The 25,344-nt window shown below is 38.5% G+C and overlaps 1 protein-coding gene across 4 annotated transcripts in view; it reads left to right on the top strand.

The window, feature by feature from the left end:
- Positions 1–25,344, top strand: part of LOC128653763 (ABC-type organic anion transporter ABCA8) — a 752,731-nt gene that overhangs the window by 11,807 nt on the left and 715,580 nt on the right. The window contains exon 1 of one of the 4 annotated variants that reach the window (XM_053707256.1): positions 5,268–5,383. The exons of 2 other annotated variants lie outside the window; for them this stretch is intronic. The gene's annotated coding sequence lies outside the window, so the exon portion shown is untranslated. Of the gene's footprint in view, positions 1–5,267; positions 5,384–25,344 lie in introns of those variants that run through there. One more of the 4 variants, XM_053707273.1, reaches the window with a different exon arrangement.

The raw sequence follows: 25,344 nt of genomic DNA on the forward strand, positions 1-25,344 counted from the left end.
CAAGTTCAATCCGATTGGCTGATCCAATCAGCCAATCAGATTGAGCTCGCATTCTATTGGCTGATCGGAACAGCCAATAGAATGCGAGCTCAATCTGATTAGCTGATTCTATCAGCCAATCAGAATTTTCCTACCTTAATTCCGATTGGCTGATAGAATCCTATCAGCCAATCGGAATTCGAGGGACGCCATCTTGGATGACATACCTTAAAGGAACCGTCATTCGTCGGGAAGTCGTCGGTGAAGATGGATGTTCCGCGTCAGCGGGATGAACATGGATCCGGAAGAAAGAAGATTGAAGATGCCGCTTGATAGAAGACTTCAGCCGGATCATGGACCTCTTCAGCTCCCTCTTGGATGAAGACTTCAGCCGGATCATGGACCTCTTCAGCTCCCGCTTGGATGAAGACTTCAGCCAGATCATGGACATCTTCAGCCCCCGCTTGGGCTTGGATGAAGACGTCGGAGCAAGGACGGATCGGTGAACCCGGTGTGGTGAATACAAGGTAGGGAGATCTTCAGGGGCTTAGTGTTAGGTTTATTTAATGGGGGTTTGGGTTAGACTAGGGGTATGTGGGTGGTGGGTTTTAATGTTGGGGGGGTTGTATTTTTTTTTTACAGGCAAAAGAGCAGTTTTCTTTGGGGCATGCCCCGCTAAAGGCCCTTTTAAGGGCTGGTAAGGTAAAAGAGCTTTGAACTTTTTTAATTTAGAATAGGGTAGGGCATTTTTTATTTTGGGGGTCTTTGTTATTTTATTAGGGGGCTTAGAGTAGGTGTAATTAGCTTAAAATTGTTATTATATTTTTCTAATGTCTGTAAATATTTTTTTTATTTTTTGTAACTTAGTTCTTTTTTATTTTTTGTACTTTAGTTAGTTTATTTAATTGTATTTATTTGTAGGTATTGTATTGAATTTATTTATTGATAGTGTAGTGTTAGGTTTAATTGTAACTTAGGTTAGGATTTATTTTACAGGTAATTTTGTAATTATTTTAACTAGGTAGCTATTAAATAGTTAATAACTATTTAATAGCTATTGTACCTGGTTAAAATAATAACAAAGTTGCCTGTAAAATAAATATTAATCCTAAAATAGCTACAATATAATTATTTGTTATATTGTAGCTATATTAGGATTTATTTTACATGTTAGTATTTAGCTTTAAATAGGAATAATTTATTTAATAAGAGTTAATTTATTTCGTTAGATTTAAATTATATTTAACTTAGGGGGGTGTTAGGGTTAGGGTTAGAGTTAGCTTTAGGGGTTAATACATTTATTAGAGTAGCGGCGACGTCCGGTCGGCAGATTAGGGGTTAATAATTGAAGTTAGGTGTCGGCGATGTTAGGGAGGGCAGATTAGGGGTTAATACTATTTATTATAGGGTTTTTGAGGCGGGAGTGAGGCAGATTAGGGGTTAATAACTTTATTATAGTAGCGGTGAGGTCCGGTCGGCAGATTAGGGGTTAATAATTGAAGTTAGGTGTCGGCGATGTTAGGGAGGACAGATTAGGGGTTAATACTATTTATGATAGGGTTATTGAGGCGGATTAGGGGTTAATAACTTTATTATAGTAGCGGTGAGGTCCGGTCGGCAGATTAGGGGTTAATAATTGTAGGTAAGGTAGCAGCGACGTTGGGGGGGCAGATTAGGGGTTAATAAATATAATATAGGGGTCGGCGGTGTTAGGGGCAGCAGATTAGGGGTACATAAGTATAACGTAGGTGGCGGCGGTGTGCGGTCGGCAGATTAGGGGTTAAAAAAATTTAATAGAGTGGCGGCGATGTGGGGGGACCTCGGTTTAGGGGTACATAGGTAGTTTATGGGTGTTAGTGTACTGTAGAGCACAGTAGTTAAGAGCTTTATGAACCGGCGTTAGCCCAGAAAGCTCTTAACTCCTGGCTTTTTTCTGCGGCTGGAGTTTTGTCGTTAGATTTCTAACGCTCACTTCAGCCAAGACTCTAAATACCGGCGTTAGAAAGATCCCATTGAAAACATAGGATACGCAAATGGCGTAGGGGGATCTGCGGTATGGAAAAGTCGCGGCTGGAAAGTGAGCGTTAGACCCTTTCCTGACTGACTCCAAATACCAGCGGGCGGTAAAAACCAGTGTTAGGAGCCTCTAACGCTGGTTTTGACGGCTAACGCAAAACTCCAAATCTAGGCGTATGTTACTTAGCTTTTGCTCTAAATACTATAGTCATATAACGTGACCTCGCCATCTAGTACTGTTATGTTTGTGAAGTACTTACTTTTGTATACATAGAGGTCAGGCCATAGAATGTTTTTATTGTTTTATGAGAATCTGTCTATGATTTTGTTTTTGATTTTTGGAAGAAAATGCTGCTTACACATGTATCTTTTAAGCCTCATTAAAAACATTTAAAAAAAAAATATATAAGATTTCTGAAGCTTTGTAGGTACACAGATAGATGAGAGAAACTGGAGATTAATAAAAAGCTGATAGAGAGATAGAAATCAGACAGATAGCATTATTTATTTTTATATACAGTATCCCACAAAAGTGAGTACACTCTCACATTTTTGTAACTATTTTATTATTGCTTTTCATGTGACAACACTAAAGAAATAACACTTTGCTACAATGTAAAGTAGTGAGTGTACAGCCTGTATAACAGTGTAAATTTGCTGTCCCCTCAAAATAACTCAACACACAGCCATTAATGTCTAAACAGTTGGCACTAAAAGTGAGTACAGTAGAAATGTCCAAATTGGGCCCAATTAGCCATTTTCCCTCCCCGGTAACTCGTTAGTGTTACAAGGTCTCAGGTGTGAATGGGGAGCAGGTGTGTAAAATTTGGTGTTATCGCTCTCACACTCTCTCATATTGGTCACTGTAAGTTCAACATGGTACCTCATGGCAAAGAACTCTCTGAGGATCTGAAAAAAAGAATTGTTGATCTACATAAAGATTGCCTAGGCTATAAGAAGATTGCCAAGACCCTGAAATAGAGCTGCAGCACGGTGGGCAAGACCATACAGTGGTTTCACAGGACAGGTTTCACTTAGAACAGGCCTCGCCATGGTCAACCAAAGAAGTTGAGTGCAGGTGCTCAGCGTCATCCAAAGGTTTTCTTTGGGAAATATATGTATGATTGCTGCCAGCATTGCTGCAGAGGTTTAAGGGGTGGGGTGTCAGCCTGTCAGTGCTCAGACCATACGCCACACACTGCATCAAATTAGTCTGCATGGCTGTCCTCCCAGAAGGAAGCCTCTTCTAATGATGATGCACAATGAAGCCCACAAACAGTGTGCTGAAGACAAGCAGACTAAGAACATGGATTACTGGAACCATGTCCTGTGGTCCGATGAGACCAAGATAAACTTTTTTGGTTCAGATGGTGTCAAACGTGTGTGGCGGCAAACAGGTGAGGAGTACCAAGACAAGTGTGTCAAGCATGGTGGTGGGAGTGTCATGGTCTGGGCCTGCATGAGTGCTGCCGGAACTGGGGAGCTACAGTTCATTGAGGGAACCATGAATGCCAACAAGTACTGTGACATACTAAAGCAGAGCATGATCCCCTCCCTTCAGAGGCTGGGTCTCAGGGCAGCATTCCAACATGATAATGACTCCAAACACACCTAAAGAAGCTGAGATTAAAGGTGATGGACTGGCCAAGCATGTCTCCAGACCTAAACCCTATTGAGCATCTGTGGGGCATCCTCAAACGGAGGGTGGGGGAGTGCAAGGTCTCTAACATCCACCAGCTCCGTGATGTTGTCATGGAGGAGTAGAAGAGGACTTAAGTGGCAACCTGTGAAGCTCTGGTGAACTCCATGCCCAAGAGGGTTAAAGCAGTGCTGGAAAACAATGGTGGCCACACAAAATATTGAAACTTTTGGCCCAATTTAGACATTTCCACTTAGGGGTGTACTCACTTTTGTTGCCAGCGGTTTAGCCATTAATGGCTGTGCATTGGGTTATTTTGAGGGGACAGCACATTTACACTGTTATACAGGATGTACACTCACTATTTTACATTGTAGCAAAGTTTCATTACTTCATTGTTGTCACATGAAAAGATATAATAAAATATTTACAAAAATGTGAGGGGTGTACTCACTTTTGTGGGATACTGTATGTATGTATGTATATATATATATATATATATATATATATATATATATATATATATATATATATATATATTTATTTTTATTTTTTTATTTTTTTGATAGAGATAGATGAATACAGACAGATAGATGTAAAGAAATAGAAAGACAGACAGAGATGAATAGTGTTTGGATAGAAAGACAGACATAGTGAGATGGAGATAGGTACATATATTGATAGACAGATAGATACTGTACAGCTATTTAAATAGATAGATAGATCGATAGATACTATATATAGATAAATACTGGATAGATGATTGATAGATAGATAGATAGATAGATAGAGAAAGTGAGATAGATATAGATAGACAAAGTGACAGATATAGAAAGATAAAAAGATGGATAGATACCGTATAGATAGATAGATACTGGATAGATAAATAAAGTGAGATTGATAGATACTAGATAGACAGACATATAGATAGATGATATATAGAGAAAGTGAGATATAGATAGATAAATAGTTACTAGTTAGATAGATAGATAATAGATAGATAGATCGATGATAGATATCTGTCTATCTGTCTAGTGTCTATCTATCTATATCTCACTTTCTCTATCTATCTATCTATCTATCTATCTATTTATCTATCTATCATCAATCATCTATCTATCTATCTATCTATCTATCTATTATCTATATATCATCTATCTATATATCTATCTATCTGTCTGTCTTTCTAGCTAGTGTCTATCTATCTCACTTTATCTATCTATATATCTATCTATCTATCTATCTATCTATCTATCTATCTGTCTAACAGACCATTTACTTTCCTCATTTTGGTCCCAGGAAATATTAAGTCTAGGAAATGCATGAATAGGTTAGAGTTAAACTGACACAGCTCCATATATTACCTTAACAACAATTTATTATTATGTGCATATTGCAGCTGAGGTTTCAAGCTTCTGTATGTAGCTGCACTGTCTGTCTAAACCAAAGTCCCACAACTGCTCTTTCAGTGAGTGAAATTGTGCTGCTCTGGTTCCAGTATACCTTGCGCCCGAGTTTTTTAAACGGCAATTGGCTGGTGCAGCTGTCACTCATAGCCTCAGCAAAAGCACTCCCAATCCATGACATCACTGTTGTCATGGTAATTTTGCAGACCTCCTGCTTTTAATTGTATCAGCTGCCTGCAAGCTCAGCGTGCTATACTCAGTACTCAGCCACACACAGACGTCACCTCCAGATCAATAGCTGCAACTGTCTCCTACATACAGCGACCGTTAGAGCAACTTACAAGTAAGTGGATGCTCAGTCTCATGGCCGCTGTATGCAAGTCTGTGCCCTGCTCAGTCATGGCTGCACCAACCTTATAAGGTGGTAGTTCACATAAAGACAGTGCTACTATAAAAGAGCAGGAAAAAGAAAACACCTGCTGTTTTAAAAACTGTGCATGGTTTTATTATTATACACATGGCTATACATCACCGTTAGTGACTCACATACACACACATATACAGTATATATATATCTCAAAATAACAAGAGTATGATACTTTTTTATTGGACTAACTATACATTTATAAGTTGACAAGCTTTCGGAAGAGTTCCTTCCTTTATCAAGTCTGAAGCAATACTGACCAATTCAATGGAATTTACAGATTATATCTTAAAACACAGAATAGCTAAGAAGACAGAAAGTGCAGGGAGAGGAGGAGGTGTCGTAAAAATCATGAGGGGGGCTTAGGTAACAGGCAGACAGTAGTGATGGGAAGTTCGGTTCTTCTGAGTGAATCAGTTCATTTTGGACGGTGAGATTAACTGAACCGGTTCATGAACCGATTCACCAGTTCACCTACTGAACATGAGGTAGAGGCTCTACCTCATGTTCAGTAGATGAACTGTAGAGCCGCAGATTTGCAGATCCGTTTCCTGCAGTGCTGATTCATTCCTGAATCATGAGTCACTGACTGTGTGAGTGTGTGACAGTTGACTCCTGTGTACTGGGACTACAAGCTATCTCTATATCTAAGCTAACTTTTACTTAGCAACAGCTACAAATATATATATATATAATTTGTAGCTGTTGCTAAGTAAAAGTTAGCTTAGATATAGAGGAAGAACAACAAAATATATATATATATATATATATATATATATATATATATATATATATATAAACAAACATTGGATGCTGAATGGGTTGAACAACAAATTATATATATATATATATATATATATATATATATATATATATATATATATATATATATATATATATATATATATATATATATATATAAACAAACATGGGATGCTGAATGGGTTAATGTAAGTTGCAGTTAGGGGGTAAATGCAGGGGTCTGTTGAGAACTGCTGTGAGTGTGACCTGATATTTGAATCAGTGTACTGTTATCTAAATGATTCATTGCAAAGGAGTTACTATAGTTAACAGTACACTGAGTCGTTTGCAAACAGTTCACTTCTTTTGAATCAGTAAACTGTTAACAGACTGATTCATTGCAAACGAGTTAGCTAACAGTACACTGATTCAACAACACTGGTAATATGATCCTAGAGTGAGATTCTGCTGTGTGATTCATTGCAAAGGAGGAGTTGGCAGAAGCAGAACTCACTCTAGGATCGTATTACCAGTGCTGCTGCAGACTCAGGAAGTGAACTGTTTGCAAACGAATCAGTTCAGTCTGGTGAACTGATTCATACAGTTCACTGAAAAGAACCAGTTCAAATGAACGATTCGTTCATGAACTGGACATCACTAGCAGACAGTGTCCAGTGTAGGAGAACAGACAGGGGAAATATATAGCTTTACATAGAGCATATACTGACATAAAGTTATATATCAACATTAATTCAATATCTATAAAGATGTGAAATTGTATATACAGGGGGAATACAAAAGTAAAAAACAAAAACAAAACATATATTCCACACATAAAGAATGTGGAATATACAATGTAATTGACTTAATGAAAGTATATTACAAAACTGTTTTGATAATGTGTTAAGAACCCAGAGTCCACATTTAGTCCAGAATTAAACAAGTTGAAGTGCATTATCATTTTCATTTCAAAGGTTTTTCTTTCCATGCTGTTTTTGAAGTTGCCTCTGAGAATTCTGATTTTGAGGTTTTGGATGGAGTGGTCAGGTTGTGTGAAATGGTGACCAACAGGGGTACAGTATTTTGTTTCACAGTGATTTTTGATTGAGTGTCTGTGTAAGTTCATCCGAAGGTGCAGTTTTTGGCTTGTTTCTCCAATATAGCATCCCACTTCACATGCAGTGCAATGTATCATGTATACCACATTTGCAGATATACATGAATATGCCCCTTTAATGTTATAGGATTTATTATTGTGATTCGCTGTGCTGCTTTCACAAACGTGTTGACACAGTTTGCAGAGAGCTTTATAGCAGCACTTGGTTCCATTCTGAGTGTTCTTTTTCTCAAGGGGTAGCTTCCTATGGACCAGTTTCTGCTTTAGGTTAGGTGGTTGTCTGTATGCCAGGATTGGGGGTTTTGGAAAGATTTTTTTGAGTGTGGGATCCTCTAAGAGTAGTGGCTGTAAGTCTTTTATGATCCCTGCACTTTCTGTCTTCTTAGCTATTCTGTGTTTTAAGATGTAATCTGTAAATTCCATTGAATTGGTCAGTATTGCTTCAGACTTGATAAAGGAAGGAACTCTTCCGAAAGCTTGTCAACTTATAAATGTATAGTTAGTCCAATAAAAAAAGTATCATCTCAATGCAATACTCTTGTTATTTTGATATCTTAATCTCTGGACTAACACGGCTACTCCAATCAACGTATATATATATATATATATATATATATATATATATATATATATATATATATATATATATATATATATATATATATATGTTATAATCCATGCAACTAATCTGATGTATTACATCAGGTCATTATCATTGCATCAGCAGTTCTTGTGAACAGCTTGTGCAATGCCACCCCCTGCAGATTCGCAGCCAATCGGCCGCTAGCATGGGGTGTCAATCAGCCCGATTGTATAGGATCGGGCAGATTGAAGACCGCAGCCTCAGGGGCAGTGGACAAGTTGTGGAGCAGCGGTCTTTAGACAGCTGCTTCATAACTGCTGTTTCCGACAAGCCTGAAGGCTCGCGTGGAAACAGGGGCATTAAGTTCCATTTGGATAATTGATAATTTGGCCCCTATGAGTTCAAATCAGCATGGTTTTATGAGAAATAGATCACGTCAAACTAATCTAATTATATTTTATGAGGAAGTAAGTAAAAATATAGATAAAGGGGAATCAGTTGATGTGATATACTTGGATTTTGCAAAAGCTTTTGATACAGTGCATCATGAGAGATTAATGTACAACATTAAGGGACTGGGAGTAGCTGAAAATACAAAAGACAGGGAGCAATGATTAGTAGTAAATGGGACATACTCAGATTGGACAAAGGTAATCAGTAATCAGTGGGGTCCCCTGGGGATCAGTACTGGGCCCTTTTCTTTTTAATATTTTTATTAATGACTTGGAGCAAGGATTACATAGCAAATTCTCTATTTTTGCAGATGATATAACATTGTGTAAGGTCATTAGGTCAGGACAGGATAAACTTGCTTTACAAGGGAATCTACAAAAATTAGAAGAATGGGCAGGTAAATGAAAATTAGATATAATACTGGAAAATGCAAGGTTCTACATTTTGGAAGTAAAAATAAGCAGTCAATCTGTTATTTAAATTGAACTAGACTTAGCGAAACAGAGGAGGAAAGGGATTTGGGAGTAATAATAGATAACAAGCTAAAGATGGGCGCACAATCCCGGGCAGCGGTTTCTAAGACTAATAAGATATTAGCATGTATTTTAAAAGGCATTAATGCAAGGGAGGAAATTCTTTCACTATATAAATCCCTGTTAAGACCTCATCTAGAGTATGGAGTGCAGCTCTGGAGACCAATTTAAAAAAATGACATTGCAGACTTAGAAAAAGTTCAGGGAAGGGCCACAAAACTAAAAGGGGGAAGGGAGAATTTAAGCTATGAGGAAAGGATAGCCAAACTGGGTTTGTTTTCTCTAGAAAAAAAGGCGCTTGAGAGGAGACATGGTTACTTTATATAAATATATTCAAGGCCCATATACAGACATGGCAGAAGCTCTGTTTATACCAAGAAAATAGTTTTTGACAAGGGGTCACAATTTAAGGCTGAAGGAAAGAAGATTGAAACTCCTGCAATATAGACGTTTCTTCACTGTAAGAGCAATACAATTGTGGAACTCAATACCACCTGAGAAGATAGTGAATGCCAATACCTTATTTACATTTAAAAATGGTTTAGATGCATTTTTGGCTAGAAACAGAATTCAGGGATTTAATTGCTTGGGTTAAATAGGTCACCTTTTTTAATGGGATTAATTTAAGCTCTACTAGAGCTTTTTTTAAGATTTATATAGGTTGAACTCGATGGACTTCTGTCTTTTTTCAACCTCATTTATTATGTTACTATAATACTATGTTACCTATACCTGTATACCTATTCCTATAGATATATAGGTTTAGATATGTATTTTACATGAACACTATCATATATATATATATATAGCCGAAAAAGAATTTATATCCAAGGCAAGATGCAATAAAATAAAAACAGTCCTTTAATAAAGTTCCACTTGGGATAAAAACAAAAAAGACACATGGGGGTCCAGCACAAACATGGTGAACTGGTGACTCAAGCTAACATGTTTCGGTAAAGACCGTAATCAAAGCTATGCTTGAACTTTGACCACAATGAATCCCGAAACTGGTACATTTGAATGAGGTCAGCAGTGATCCAATACTTATGTGCTCCTTATTCTCACCTTGCACAGCGGGGCATGTAAATTCCAAACTTGTAGGAGTTCGGACTGAATGAATTCAACTGCAGAGTCTAAATCTGGCATTAGGTTTCAACTGTGCCAGGGGAGGTTCATTTAAAAATGATGTCATTTAGAAATGATTGAAGATTAAATTTTTTGAAAGACCTGGTGATTTTACCCTTGGGAGAGGATTTAGTAGCCTTTATTTTCCGCACGCAGTACACTAAGCAGTGGTCAATGAAACAGGAGAAGTGGAGAGAATCCAATCGAGCAGGGTGTGGGTATGGCTTTTAATGTTTATGCGAGTTGGGGAGGAGATTAATTGTATATACTGTGTATATATATATATAGGGCATATATATATTTAATAATAACAAGTACATTATTTTCTATGTAAAAAATGCATAGCACACATTGGGTTTCGCAGCTTAGGACTAATGTGGTAGGGTTATAAGAATTATTTTAAATTATTATACATACTGTAATATATATATATATATATATATATATATATATATATATATATATATATATATATATATATATATATATATATATATATAGTGTAGTAGACTTAAGTTGTGTTGGGGATTATGGTGCTTTAGGTTAATAGTGTAAGGGGTTTATGTTGCTTTAGAGGTTAAAGGGATAGGAAAGTAAAATTTAAACTTGCAAGATTCCGATAGAGCATGTAGTTTTAAGACACTTTTAAATTAACTTCTATTTTCAAATGTGCTTTGTTCTCTTGGTATCCCTTGTTGAAAAATAATATGCACATATCCTACACTAGTGGGAGCTGCTGCTAATTGGTGCCTGCACACATTTGTCTTTTGTGATTGGCTAACTAGATGTCTTCATCTTGCTGCCAATAGTGCAATGCTGTATCTTCAGCAAAGTATAACAAGATAATTAAGCAAATTTGATAATAGAAGTAAATTGGAAAGTTGTTTAAAAGTGTATGTTCTAGCCAAATCATGAAAGAACATTTTTGGGTTTCCTGTCCTTTTAATAGTGTAGGACTGCACAGTGGTTTTAATGTGTTGGTCTTTTTTGCAATAAAAGAATAAGGAATTAACAAATGTATTAAAGCTTTTCATTAAAGGGACAGTCTAGTCCAGAATAAACTTTCATGATTCAGATAGGGCATGCAATTTTAAACAATTTTCCAATTTACTTTTATCACCAATTTTGTTTTGTTCTCTTAGTATTCTTAGTTGAAAGCTAAACCTAGGAGGTTCATATGCTAATTTCTAAGCCATTGAAAGACACCTCTAATCTCAGGGCATTTTGACAGTTTTTCACCACTAGAGGGTGTTAGTTCATGTGTGTCATATAGATAACACTATGCTCATGCACTGTCAAAATAACTAAAATACGGGGGCAGTCTGCAGAGGCTTAGATAAAAGATAATCACAGAGGTAAAAAGTGTATTAATATAACTGTGTTGTTATGCAAAACTAGGGAATGGATAATAACGGGATTATCTATCTTTTTAAACAATACAAATTCTGGTGTAGACTGTCCCTTTTAATACATTATTTATATATTCTTTCAACTCTTATAGGCTGCCATACGTTTTTAGGTTGTGTACCGAATGCACAAAATAGGCAATGTACATCTTCAACGTAGGCGGCGATGTTGCTTTGAAAACATCGCCAGCATTGCCATCCACTGAGATGTATAGTTAATCGCCTCTTGTTGAGACAGCCTTAAAACATTGATTTCAGCCCTTTTGAATATTTCAACGGCAATCTCGCAATCCAGCAATATTTTTTTTTTAATATATCACCATATTGTGGATGTTTAAATTGTCCAATATTTCTAGTTAGGGTTAAAACAAACCAAAAAAAGAAAATAAATCTCCAATGCCTATTAGTATTATTGTTATTTTTATTAATAATAATGATAATGTCTGTAATGTCTGCCATTAGTTAGTATAGTTTGTTTTCATACTGTGTGAAAGATGTCAATCAATGTGTGAGACATCTGTAATGTAAATCAATTGTTACAATGGGAGATGTTTTTATCCCCAAGTAAAAATGTTGGAAGGCGTCAATTTTTGCAACTTGAGTGATATCTGGATCCCAATATTTGTGATACATCTAAAGTGTACATTTAATGTTACAATGAGGGATTTTTTTTTACCCCAAATTATGTTAAGAATGCTGATATTTTGGTAATATATATTTTATAAAAACAAATACATCTAACATAGTTCAAACATTTATTATTACCATATATGTATATATGTGTATATGGTAGAGCTATTGATAATCTTAATAAAATACACAAAATAGGTGTCATGAAGCTTGACTAGTGTCTGATAGCTCCAAAACAGTATCTGTTTCATGTATAGAAATGAAGACACTACACGCTGTTAGTGTGAGGAATCATGTTGAACTATAGAACAACTTCCAGGTCAGAGGTAGGAACAGGAAACAGGAAGTATAAGGCAATGCAATGTTACCATAGACAAACAGTCACAGTATTTGCATAATAACTCCATAACATCTCCCCTTTTTACATTCAATCCAAAATTTGCTAACAATTAACCTAAAACAGATCCTGAACATTCTTAAACATAACATACTGCATTACTGGTATATACACTACAGATTGAGTCTATCTGGTGGTCTTGAAACCCGACCGCTACGCAAGGCCACAGGGATTTTGCCTGGGGAAAGCTGTTCAGCTCCAGAAGGTGTTGATAAGGAGTTGCCCTCTTTCCTGACTGGTGTGTTTGGCACAGAAGAACTTGCTGGTATAAGAGGCTGCATTATGTCATCCTCATTGTATCCTTCTGATATGACAGCAGTATTGTCTCTGCCTTGCTTATGTGGTCCAGTAGGACTAGGTGCATTGAAAGCCTCGGGAAGCTCAATCGCAGGATGCGTATAGGTTTGTGTGGGGAGATGTTCTGCCACTCGCAGGTCCACTCGATTGCGGCGGTACAGACTGCCTTCCACATCCACAAGATATGAGCGAGGAGCAACCCTCTGAACACAGGTACCCAGTCTCCAGCGACCAGTCCTTTCACCAGGGAGTGGCTTCATACGGATTGGCTCTCCAATGCTTAGTTCAGATAAGTCTTTGGCAGAGACATTGTATGTCAGTTTGGAGATCTGTTTCCTCCGTCACAGTTTCTCCAGTACCCCCGTTACCACACAAGGTTCAAGTAATTTATTTGCCACTGGCAATTAAGTTTTCAGCCTCCTTGACATCAAGTGCTGTGCAGGACTACTGTCCATCCCTTCAGCTAGGGTGTTCCTCCAATGTAGAATGGCTTTCGACGGGTCATTACCTTCATACTTGGCCTTCTTGCAAAGATTCTTCACTATCTTTACAGCTGATTCCGCTTTGCCATTAGCTAGAGGGTGTCGTGGGGAAGAGGTAAGGTGCTCAAACCCCCAATCTGTAGAGAACCGTCTGGATTGCTCACATGCAAACTGAGGTCCATTATCTGAGATAACCCTGTCTGGCTGCCCATGACGTGCAAACTGTGCTTTACAACGCTTGATTGTAGTTTCAGCAGACAGGTTGGGAAGGAGCTCAATCTCCCAAAAGTCAGAATAGTGATCAACGATCAGTAGAAAATCTTGCCCAGCATTATTCAGTAAATCTATGCTTACAATTTGCCAAGGCTGTGTGGGCAGCACATGTGACATCATGGGTTCTTTCTGTTGTGCCTGTGCATATTCATTGCATGCTGAACAACGGCTAACAAATTCTCTAATCTCATTTTGCATGTTGGGTCAATATAGGGTATCTAGTGCCTGCCTATAGCATGCTTCTCCACCAATGTGACTGGCATGAATACACGTCAGCATCTCCGATCTTAATGATTTAGGAATGATGACCCTTGACCCCTTGTACAGTACACCATCCTGAATGCCGAATTCATCTCGGAAAGTCCAGTATTCTCTTACAATTAATGGCACCTCTGCCTTTGAATCTGGCCAACCATTCAGAACTACATACTTAAGTGCTTGCAAACTCTCGTCAATTTCTGTGTGCTGTCTTATCTGAAGCAATTGTTGGTCTGTGACGTTTAAAAAGCCTGAATGATTAATCTTCGACAGGACATCCAGGTCCTGTTGAACATTGCAAACTGTGTGTTGTGCACTCTCGGGGGTACCACTTGCTGCTGTAGCTCTGCTAAGAGTGTCACTAATGTACATTTCAGGTCCAAGTTTATAGACAACATTTAGGCAATAATTTTGTAACGTGAGCAACATGCTCTGTAGACGTTTTGGTGCACACAAAAGTGGTTTCTTGAAAATAGATATCAGAGGCTTATGGTCAGTTTCTGCCGTGATCTCGTCATGACCATAGAGGTAGTGATGAAAGCGCTGGCAGACAAACACAATACTCAGACATTCCTTTTCGATTTGTGCATAGTTTTGCTCAGTACGGGTCAGTGCTCTTCAAGCAAAAGCGATAGGCTGGTCAGCTTGCAATAGGCAACTGTCATGTTTTGTCTCAGGATATCATGTGAGAGCCTCATTGTCTGGAACAGTTGCTTTAAAGGAAGATTAGTAAAAGCCATACTGATTGAAAATGATAACAAATTTATTTAAACAACAAAATACTTTGTTTAAGCAAATACTTGCAGAATATTTAAATATGCTACTCCGGGTGCTCAAAGCCTGTTCAAACATCTGAAGGTGGGATTTACGAACAAGTGTTCCATTTGAAGTCCTAATACAATCAGATGGAGTTGATTCTTCGCTTGGAACAGCTGCCTGAGATTGGGGACCCTTAGAAGATACCCCTGTAGGCATAACAAGAGCTGAAAAACCAAGACAGTTTTGATTTAGAGGTTCCTGATTATACCCAGCAGCTTGCAATGGACTGGCTGATGGGTAGAGTACCTCCGGGTAGGAAAAGTCCTCTCCTTCAGAGTCAAGGAATTTGTTATCTGGGTCATATCTGCCTGATGGGTAGAGTACCTCCGGGTAAGGTATGACCTCTCCTTCAGAGTCCAGGAATTCATTTTCTGTGTCATTTATATCCAATTCAACCATCTCATCCAATTCTTTCTCAGTCAATGAGTAGCTGGGTGGAGGTGGTGCAGGGAGGTGTGGAACTTTAGATTTGTCAGGGTCTGATTCAGCTGGAAGATTTGTCACTTTTATGTCTGGTGAGTGACTTTTGTTAGATGGATCTCCAACCAGGGCAGAAACAAGGTAATGTGCAGGATTTCCAGGAGGTGTTTTTGCAGAGTTCCCCAATGTGGTAGATGCAGAAACAGAGGCAGTGGCATGGGTAGTGGATGTTGTTGAAGTTGTACTGCCAACAACCATCTGTTTCAAATCAGGTACCATTTCTTGAAGCGTGTTAGAAACGGTTGTTTGTAGAATAGATGTATTCTCAGTAGCTGGATCCTCTCCAGGGGTATCTTTAAGTTTGCTAGTGGAAGAATAATTTGTTCCCTTAACATCAGAGTCCATTTTAAACTTGGCTGTATCTCGACTTGATCCTCTAGGGGGTCTTACTGGACACCCTGTGATGCGGTGACCAGTTCCCCCACAATAGAAACAGAGGTTAAGTTGTCTTCGCCGAATTTTCTCTTCTTCTGTTAAGGGTTCTTTAAAACCTTTCCTTGTTTGGGAGGTAACTTCAGACAAGGTTTTGGTTGGGAGAGATAACATTTCCATCAGCTCCATGAAGTTAATCAGTATGTCCTTAATAAACTTTAACACTGATTCCAATACAGCAATAATCCCAGAGGGCTCTCTTTTAGGGTCTTCACATTCTGTCATGTTTTGTCTCAGGATATCATGTGAGAGCCTCATTGTCTGGAACAGTTGCTTTAAAGGAAGATTAGTAAAAGCCATACTGATTGAAAATGATAACAAATTTATTTATTTGTTTAAGCAAATACTTGCAGAATATTTAAATATGCTACTCAGGTATGTTAAGACCACATACAGCAGGAGTGAAAATAAACAAAACTAGTAAGCAGAGATGCAGATTCAAAAAGGAAAGTCTTTCTCCTGGTAATAACTGAAATGTAAGATTTGCACAAGGCAGAAAACAACTTGTACACAGGTAGCAGGTTTAAAGGTAAAGTCTTTCTCCTGCTTATTGCTGAGTGCAGGAATTGCACAAGGCAGGAAACAAACTTGTGAACTGGTAACAGGTTTAAAGATAAAGTCTTTCTCCTGGTTATAGCTGAGTGTAGGAATTGCACAAGGCAAGAAACAAACTTGTGAACTGGTAACAGGTTTAAAGGTAAAGTCTTTCTCCTGGTTATAGCTGAGTGCAGGAAATGCACAAGGCAGGATACAAACTTGTAGATTGGTAACAGGTGTAAGGTGAAATCTTTCTCCAAAGAAGTACAGGAAACAGGTTCTGACTTGACAAAACAGATCCATGCTACTGCTAGAACTGGCTGTGGCTCAACATGTAAGCAAACAGAAATAGCAACCACAGAGCCACAGGTTCAAATCCCCACACAGCCCTTCTTAGCAGAATGCCTCCCAGACCTTTTCTTTTTCTTTTTAGTCTGGAGGGTTGGTTCATGACAGCAACACCCTAGTCCACTTTTGCTTGCGTCACTTTGAATAGTTACAGGTTTTGTAACGTCATAGTAATTCAGGACAGGTGTATCTGTGACCAAACGTTTGATGTCCTGCACCGCATTATCATGCTTAGGAAGCCAATGCCAAACTGCATCCTTGTCCAGAAGCCTTCTCAACGGCTCATAAACCTCTGAGAGGTGTGGTAGGAATTTTGATAGGTAGGTAAAAAATCCTATGAAGCGCTGCAGGAATTTCACATTCGCCGGCTGTGGCATATCCAGTATAGCTCTGATTTTTTCTGGGTCAGTCTTGCATGGTGCGCATTGTACTGGAGGGACCCTCATGTCAAGGTCAAAATGAACTTCCCCTGGTACAGATTCTACTTGCCCAGTAAAAACATCACTAAATTCCTTTAATAGCAAATGTTTTGTCAAGGGCCCTTTGAATTGATTGTCCATCACGTTAAGCTCTGCAGGGATAGAGAAATGCATCAGCCCTAGACGCTCACAGGTTGAGCCGGAAAACAGTGGCTTTTGGCAGGCTTCCACAATTTCTAACTCTAGCTTGTGTGTCCTTCCACGTATGACACATTCTGTCCTGAAGAGTCCTAGAGATTTTATAAGCTTACCTGAGTATAACTTCAGTCTGGTGTCACTTGGCAGTAGACGTACTTCTGGTGCTAACATCATTTTGTCTCTCAAGCACATTACATCACATCTTGCTCCTGAATCGAACTGGCAGGATTGGGGCTTATTATTTAAATTTAAAGTGACAAACCATTTCTTTCCTCTGGCTTGCACAGTGCCGATCAATATCACTTCAGCTGTGTGTGGCTCTTCCTCATATGCATATGTGTTCTCCATGGTGTGTAACTTTCCTAGGGTAGGCTGTCTTTTACTTGACAAACAAACTTTAGCAAAGTGATTTGTTCTTCCACAAGACCTACAAGACTTCCCATAAGCTGGACATTGCTCTTTAATTCTTTGATGCACAGTCCCACAATATTTGCATGCTGTAGGGTTTGCAGCATTTGTGCTAAACATGCGGCGTTGTTGCTGCGGTTTGCTTATATGTTGTCGCTGCATTGCAATGCTTATGCTGTCGGTCTGCTGTCTGTCTTGTTCCATAACTTTCAAACGTCTGTCAGTGAGCTCTGCTGTACCGCACGTTTCAATGACTGTGTTTAAAGTTAAGTCATGTTCTCTTAGTAGACAATTTTGTCCCTTATTAATTCATCCTTTAGAGTACCATATTCACAAGTTGCTGCCTTTTCTCTCAAGCGTGTAACAAAGTTATCAAGAGATTCTCCCTCTTCTTGTTTGCAGCATTCAAACACATACCTTTCATAAATTTCATTTTTAGCAGGTTTAAAATAAGCTTCCAGTGCATCTAAAATGGCTGTAACATTCTCTTGCTGCTCTGCTGTGAGGTTCAGATTGTGCTTATACACATGCCTGCATTCACTGCTCATGACTCTTCTCAGAGTTGCTGCCTGCACTGCTGCAGATTTCTCATTCAACCCTGTAGCCAAGGAATAATCTTCAAATTCAGCTCTGAAATTTTCCCAATTGCTGCTGCAATCCCCACTGATTCTCATCCCCTCTGGGGGAGGTATGCAATTCATGGCAGTCATATTGTCTTTAACTAAGCTCTCAGATATCAGAAAATCCACAAAAAAATGTTTTAGGCTATAACTCACAAAGCTGTGCTGTATCCAAAAGCTGCTGTGCTCCAAACAAGAGGCTAAGTCCTGATTCTAGTTACTTCTGACACCATGTTTAATGTATAGAAATGAAGACAGCTGTTAGTGTGAGGAATCATGTTGAACTATAGAACTGCATCCAGGTCAGAGGTAGGAACAGGAAACAGAAAGTATAAGGCAATGCAATATTACCATAAACAAACAGAGTCACAGGCACCCATTTAACAAGCTCCGTAGTGAGCTTCTGGGCACGTGTTTCTGGCGAGCCTTCAGACTCGCCAGAAACAGCAGTTATGAAGCAGCGGTCACAAAGACCGCTGCTCCATAACCTGTCCGCCTACTCTGAGCAGGCGGACAGACATCACAGGAAATCAACCCGATCGAGTACAATCGGGTTGATTGACACCTACCTGCTGGCGGCCCATTGGCCGCGAGTCTGCAGGGGGTGGCGTTGCACCAGCAGCTCTTGTGAGCTGCTGGTGCAATGCTGAATACGGAGAGCGTATTGCTCTCCGCATTCAGCGAGGTCTGGCGGACCTGATCCGCTCTGTCAGAGAGGGGGGAGAAAGAGCGCAAAAGAGAGGGAGAGAGAGCGCAAAAGAGAGGGGAGAGAGCCCAAAAGAGAGGGGGAGAGAGAGCAAAAGAGAGGGGAGAGAGAGGAAAAGAGAGGGGGGAGAGGGAGCAAAAGAGAGGGAAAAGAGCAAAAGAGAGGGGAGAGAGAGCAAAAGAGAGGGGAGAGAGAGCAAAAGAGGGGGGAGAGAGAGAGCAAAAGAGAGAGGAGAGAGAGAGCAAAAGAGAGGTGGAGCGAGAGAGCACAAAAGAGAGGGAGAGAGAGAGCAAAAGAGAGGGGGGAGAGAGAGAGCAAAAGAGAGGGAGAGAGAGCAAGGGGTGGGACCAATGTACTGCAAAAAATGGCCCGTGTGAACGGGCATTTGGACTAGTATATACTATTTATGCAATGGGAAAAAAAAAGTTTGTGGTCAGAGAATTATGTGAGAAACCAAGTACCACCCACCTACTGTAGTGATGAGGGTCTTGTGCACAAACACGTGTGTGATTAAAAATGTACAGGTATGTGTTTTTTATGTACTTTTAAATATATGTCGTTATTAGGGAAATGCCTTTGTACATCTATGTATTGCAGTGTAGATGCATTGAATGAAAACCTATATGGATGCATATGCTCTTCTAATTATCTCTGTATATATGTATATAAAGGCTTTATGATATTGCTGTTAAACATGTGTGATTTGTACATGTGTAAATTACATATGTTGCCACTGGTTCACCTCCTACCTTTGAGTGAACAAGTACATTTTTTCAGGTAGAGGAAAAAAGCTGCCATTCCACTCATAGGAAAACATTTAATTCTTAGATGTTCACTGAAATTCTTGCTAGTCTGGAACTAATGCTAATTTTATAGTTCTGCATGCGTGCCTGTGTGTGTGGGGAGGGGTTATGTGTAATGTGTTTAATGAGGTTAAGACTTCTTCCTTGTACTGTGTACACCAAATAGAAACATGTTTTTAGGAATTATTTTTCTGTTGCAAGTATCTGTACATAGCTTAAACATATAAATATAACATATAAAGGCTATAAAGTAAAGGGACATGAAACCCATTTTCAAATGTGCTTCTTTTTCTTTGTATCCTTTGTTTAAGGTGCAGCAATGCACTATTGTGAGCTCGATGAACACATTGGGTGAGCTAATGATAATAGGCATATATGCACAGCCACCAATCAGCACATATGTCCCAGCAGTGCACTGCTGCTGATTCTGAGCCTTTTCAATAAAGGATACCAAGAGAACAAATCAAATTAGATAATAGATGTAAATCAGATAATTGTTTAAAATTGCATGCTCTATTTAAAACATGAAAATGTAATCTTGTCATTATTTTTCCTTTATCAAATATAGTACATGCTGACAAAAAAAACTATACCAACATTTCAGATAACTTCACATTTTTTTACTGTGTTAAATGTTGGGGAATTTTTTTTCACATTTTGTTTAGGGGGTGGGGATCCTTCTTAGATTCTTGCACCTGGGCCCTGCGGTTTCTAGTAACACCTATTGTGTAATATCATTATGATTCAGCAGTGTGGGCATATATTATTATATATTGTGTGCAAGATGGGGTTGTGAGTGTGCAGTGAGCAGAGGGTGTGAGCATATTGTGTGTATGCGTCAGTTAACAGGGAGGTGTGGATAGTGAGTATTATGCATCTATGAGCACAGGGGTGAGTGTGGAGTGTGTATGTTTCATTGAGCAGGCTGTATAAATATATTCTTTGCGTGTTGTAATTAGTTTGGAAGAAATCCTACATAATATAAAGGGACAGTCAACATAAAAAGTGTTATTGTTTAAAAAGATAGATAATGCCTTTACTACTCATTCTCCAGCTTTGCACAACCAACATTGTTATATTAATATACAGGTGGCCCTCGGTTTACGCCGGTTCAATTTGCGCCGTTTCAAAATAGCAACCTTTTTTTTCAGTCATGTGACTGCTATTGAAAAGCAGTGCACTAATTAAAATAGCCAGTAGGTGGAGCTGTCCGCTTGTGTTGCAGTAAAGTTATGCAATTTAGCAGACTGAAATTAATCTGTGTACACAGAGCAGACCTATCGAGCAACAAGATCTGGCAGCCACTTCCCTGTCCAGCTGCTTGAGGTGAGGGTGCCTAAGTGCCTATTAATCACTCCAGATTGAAATGCATAGAATAGGTACAGACCCAATATTATTTAACATGCTAACAATGCAGAGAACTGTTTGCAGAAAAATGCAAGTAAAAAAAATGTTTTTGTTCATTAAACTTAGTTTGATGATACAGTCTGTTGTGTGATTATTTTCTTAGGTTTATAATGCTGTTTAGCATTTAAAGTCTTCATTTCAAAGTTTTAAAAATAATGTATTAGGTGTTACTTATGACAATTTTGAGTTTAACTTCCTCACTTCCTATTGACCTACATTATAAACTGGGTTTCAATGTACAACGGTTTCGATTTCTGCCTGTTTCTAAGCCACTAAAGACAGCCTTTTAATCACATGCTTTTTAATTAACTTTTCACCACAGGGAAGTGCTCGTTTATGTGAGCCATATAGATAACAGTGCGCTGACGCCTGTGGATTGTGCACAACACAGCACTAATTGGCTTAAATGCAAGTCAATAGATAATAAATAAAAAGTCATGTGATCAGGGGAGAGTCAGAAAAGGCTTAGATACATGATAATCACAGAGTTAAAAAGTGTATTAATATAACTATGCTTTAGGGAAAATTCTATATTAAACCCTTCGCTAACAGAAATTTCAGAAAAAAAACTTGCCCAAAATAATTGTTTGCATTTCTGCTATCATATTCCATTTAAACAGAAATAAAGCCTTTGCTTTTTTGATACATATACAGTATATATATATATATAAACATTCGCCTAAATTACGAGTTTTGCGTTATGAGGGGTGCGTTGCTAACTTGCAGTTTTTTCTCACCGCTCACTTTCCTACAGCGCTGGTATTACGGGTTTTTATAAACCCGGCGTTAACAGGCAAGAAGTGAGCATAGAGCAAAATTGTGCTCCATAACGCACTCCAATAAGTGAGCGGTGAGCTGGTTGTACGTGCTTGTGCACGATTTCCCCATAGACATCAATGGGGAGAGCCGGCTGAGCAAAAAAGCAGTGTAAAACTCAGTAATGCAGCCCCATTGATTCCTATGGGGAAACTAAAATTATGTTTACACCTAACACTCTAACATGAACTCTGAGTCTAAACACCCCTAACATTATACTTATTAACCCCTAATCTGCCACCCCGACATCGCTGACACCTGCATTATACTTATTAACCCCTAATCTGCCGCTCCGGACATCGCGGCCAACTACATTATATTAACCCCTAATCTGCTGCCCCGAACATCGCCGACACCTACATTATATTTATTAACCCCTAATCTGCTGCCCCTAACATCACCGCAACCTACCTACATTTAATAACCCCTAATCTGCCGCCCCCAACATTATCGCCACTATTCTAAATTTATTAACCCCTGAACCTAAGTCTAACCCTAACACCCCCTAACAAATATAATTTAAATAAATCTAAATAAAATTAATATCATTAACTAAATTATTCCTATTTAAAACTAAATACTTACCTATAAAATAAACCCTAAGCTAGTTACTATATAACTAATAGTTACATTGTAGCTATCTTAGGGTTTATTTTTATTTTACAGGCAAGTTTTTATTTATTTTAACTAGGTAGAATAGTTACTAAATAGTAGAATAGTTACTAAATAGTTATGAACTATTTAATAACTACCTAGCTAAAATAAATACAAACACCTAACACTACACTACAATCAAATAACTTACCTAAATTAAATACAATTAAATAAATTAAATACAAATTACAAGATATTTAAACTAATTACACCTAATCTAAGAGCCCTATCAAAATAAAAAAGCCCCCCCCCAAAATAAAAAAACCCTAGCCTAAACTAAACTATCAATAGCCCTTAAAAGGGCATTTTGCAGGGCATTGCCCAAAAGAAATCAGCTCTTTTACCTGAAAAAAACAAACAAACAACCCCCCCAACAGTAAAACCCACCACCCACACAACCAACCCCCAAATTAGACCCTAACTAAAAAAAACTAAGCTTCCCATTGCCCTGAAAAGGGCATTTGGATGGGCATTGCCCTTAAAAGGGCATTTAGCTCTATTGCTGCCCAAAGCCCTAACCTAAAAATAAAACCCACCCAATACACCCTTAAAAAATCCTAACACTAACACCCAAAGATTCACTTACCGGGAGAAGTCTTTATCCAAGCGGCAAGATGTCCTCAACGAAGCTGGCAGAAGTGGTCCTCCAGATGGGCAGAAGTGGTCCTCCGGATGGGCAGAAGTCTTCACCCAGATGGCATCTTCTATCATTATCCTTCCGACGCGGAGCGGCACCATCTTCAAGACATCTGGCGTGGAGCATCCTCTTCAATCAACGGCTTCTTTGGAATGAATGTACCTTTAAGTGGCATCAAGATGGCATCCCTTAGATTCCGATTGGCTGATAGAATTCTATCAGCCAATCGGAATTAAGGTAGAAAAATCCTATTGGCTGATGCAATCAGCCAATAGGATTGAACTTTAATCCTATTGGCTGATCTAATCAGCCAATAGAATTGAGCTTGCATTCTATTGGCTGATTGGAACAGCCAATAGAATGCCAGCTCAATCCTATTGGCTAATTGCATCAGCCAATAGGATTTTTTCTACCTTAATTCCGATTGGCTGACAGAATTCTATCAGCCAATCGGAATCTAAGGGACGCCATATTCGATGACGTCACTTAAAGAAACATTCATTCCGAAGAAGCCGGCGATTGAAGAGGATGCTCCGCGCCGGATGTCTTGAAGATGGAGCCGCTCCGTGTCGGAAGGATGGAGATAGAAGATGCCGTCTGGATGAAGACTTCTGCCCGTCTGGAGGACCACTTCTGCCCATCTGGAGGACCACTTCTGCCAGCTTCGTTGAGGACATCTTGCCGCTTGGATGAAGACTTCTCCCGGTAAGCGAATCTTCAGAGGTTAGTGTTAAGATTTTTTAAGGGTTTATTGGGTGGGTTTTTTTTTTAGGTTAGGGCTTTTGGGCAGCTATAGAGCTAAATGCCCTTTTAAGGGCAATGCTCATCCAAATGCCCTTTTCAGGGCAATGGGGAGCTTAGGTTTTTTTAGTTAGGGTTTTATTTGGGAGGTTGGTTGTGTGGGTGGTGGGTTTTACTGTTGGGGGGTTGTTTGTATTTTTTTTCAGGTAAAAGAGCTTATTTCTTTGGGGCAATGCCCCGCAAAACACCCGTTTAAGGGCTATTGATAGTTTAGTTTAGGCTAGGGTTTTTTATTTTTATTTTGGGGGGGCTTTTTTATTTTGATAGGTCTCTTAGATTAGGTGTAATTTAGTTTAAATATCTTGTAATTTGTTTTTTATTTTCTGTAATTTAGTGTTTTGTTTTTTTGTAATTTAGCTAATTGTATTTAATTTATTTAATTGTATTTAATTTAGGTAAGTTATTTAATTGTAGTGTAGTGTTAGGTGTTAGTGTAACTTAGGTTAGGTTTTATTTTACAGGTCAATTTGTATTTAATTTAGCTAGGTAGTTATTAAATAGTTAATAACTATTTAGTAACTATTCTACCTAGTTAAAATAAATACAAACTTGCCTGTAAAATAAAAATAAACCCTAAGATAGCTACAATGTAACTATTAGTTATATAGTAGCTAGCTTAGGGTTTATTTTATAGGTATTTAGTTTTAAATAGGAATAATTTAATTAATGATATTAATTTTATTTAGATTTATTTAAATTATATTTAAGTTAGGGGTTAGGGTTAGACTTAGGTTTAGGGGTTAATAAATTTATAATAGTGGCAGCGACGTTGGGGACGGCAGATTAGGGGTTAATAAGTATAATGTAGGTGGCAGCGATGTTAGGGGCGGCAGATTAGGGGTTAATAATATTTAACTAGTGTTTGCGAGGCGGGAGTGTGGCGGTTTAGGGGTTAATTTGTTTATTCTAGTGGCGGTGATATCCGGAGTGGCAGATTAGGGGTTAATAATTTTATTTAAGTGTTTGCGATACTGGAGGGCCTCGGTTTAGGGGTTAATAGGTAGTTTATGGGTGTTAGTGTACTTTTTAGCACTTTAGTTATGAGTTTTATGCTATGGCTTTGTAGTGTAAAACTCATAACTACTGACTTTAAAATGTGTTAGGAATCTTGGCGGTAGAGGGTGTACCGCTCACTTTTTGGCCTCCCAGGACAAACTCGTAATACCGACGTAATGGAAGTCCCATAGAAAAAAGCCTTTATGAAATTTACGTAAAAAAGCCTTTACGTAAATTTACGCTGCTTTTTTACCTTAACGCACAACTCGTAATCTAGCCGAATATTTATATATATTTAGTAGAAAACCCAAGGTATTGATCTAGGCTCATCTATACAAGGGTCAAAGTTGCTATATCTGGGCCACTAGGTTGTATTTACAACTTGGGCCCAAAGTTGCCAGCCCTCTTCTGACGCTGTTTTTTTAATTATGTTATATGTTTTCCACATAGCTGTTATGAAGGGGTACAGCTGTTTTAGTTGTATTTTTACAGGAACGTTACACT

The sequence above is a fragment of the Bombina bombina genome, chromosome 1 (assembly GCF_027579735.1).
Source record: "Bombina bombina isolate aBomBom1 chromosome 1, aBomBom1.pri, whole genome shotgun sequence".
NCBI classification, from domain to species: Eukaryota; Metazoa; Chordata; class Amphibia; order Anura; family Bombinatoridae; genus Bombina; species Bombina bombina.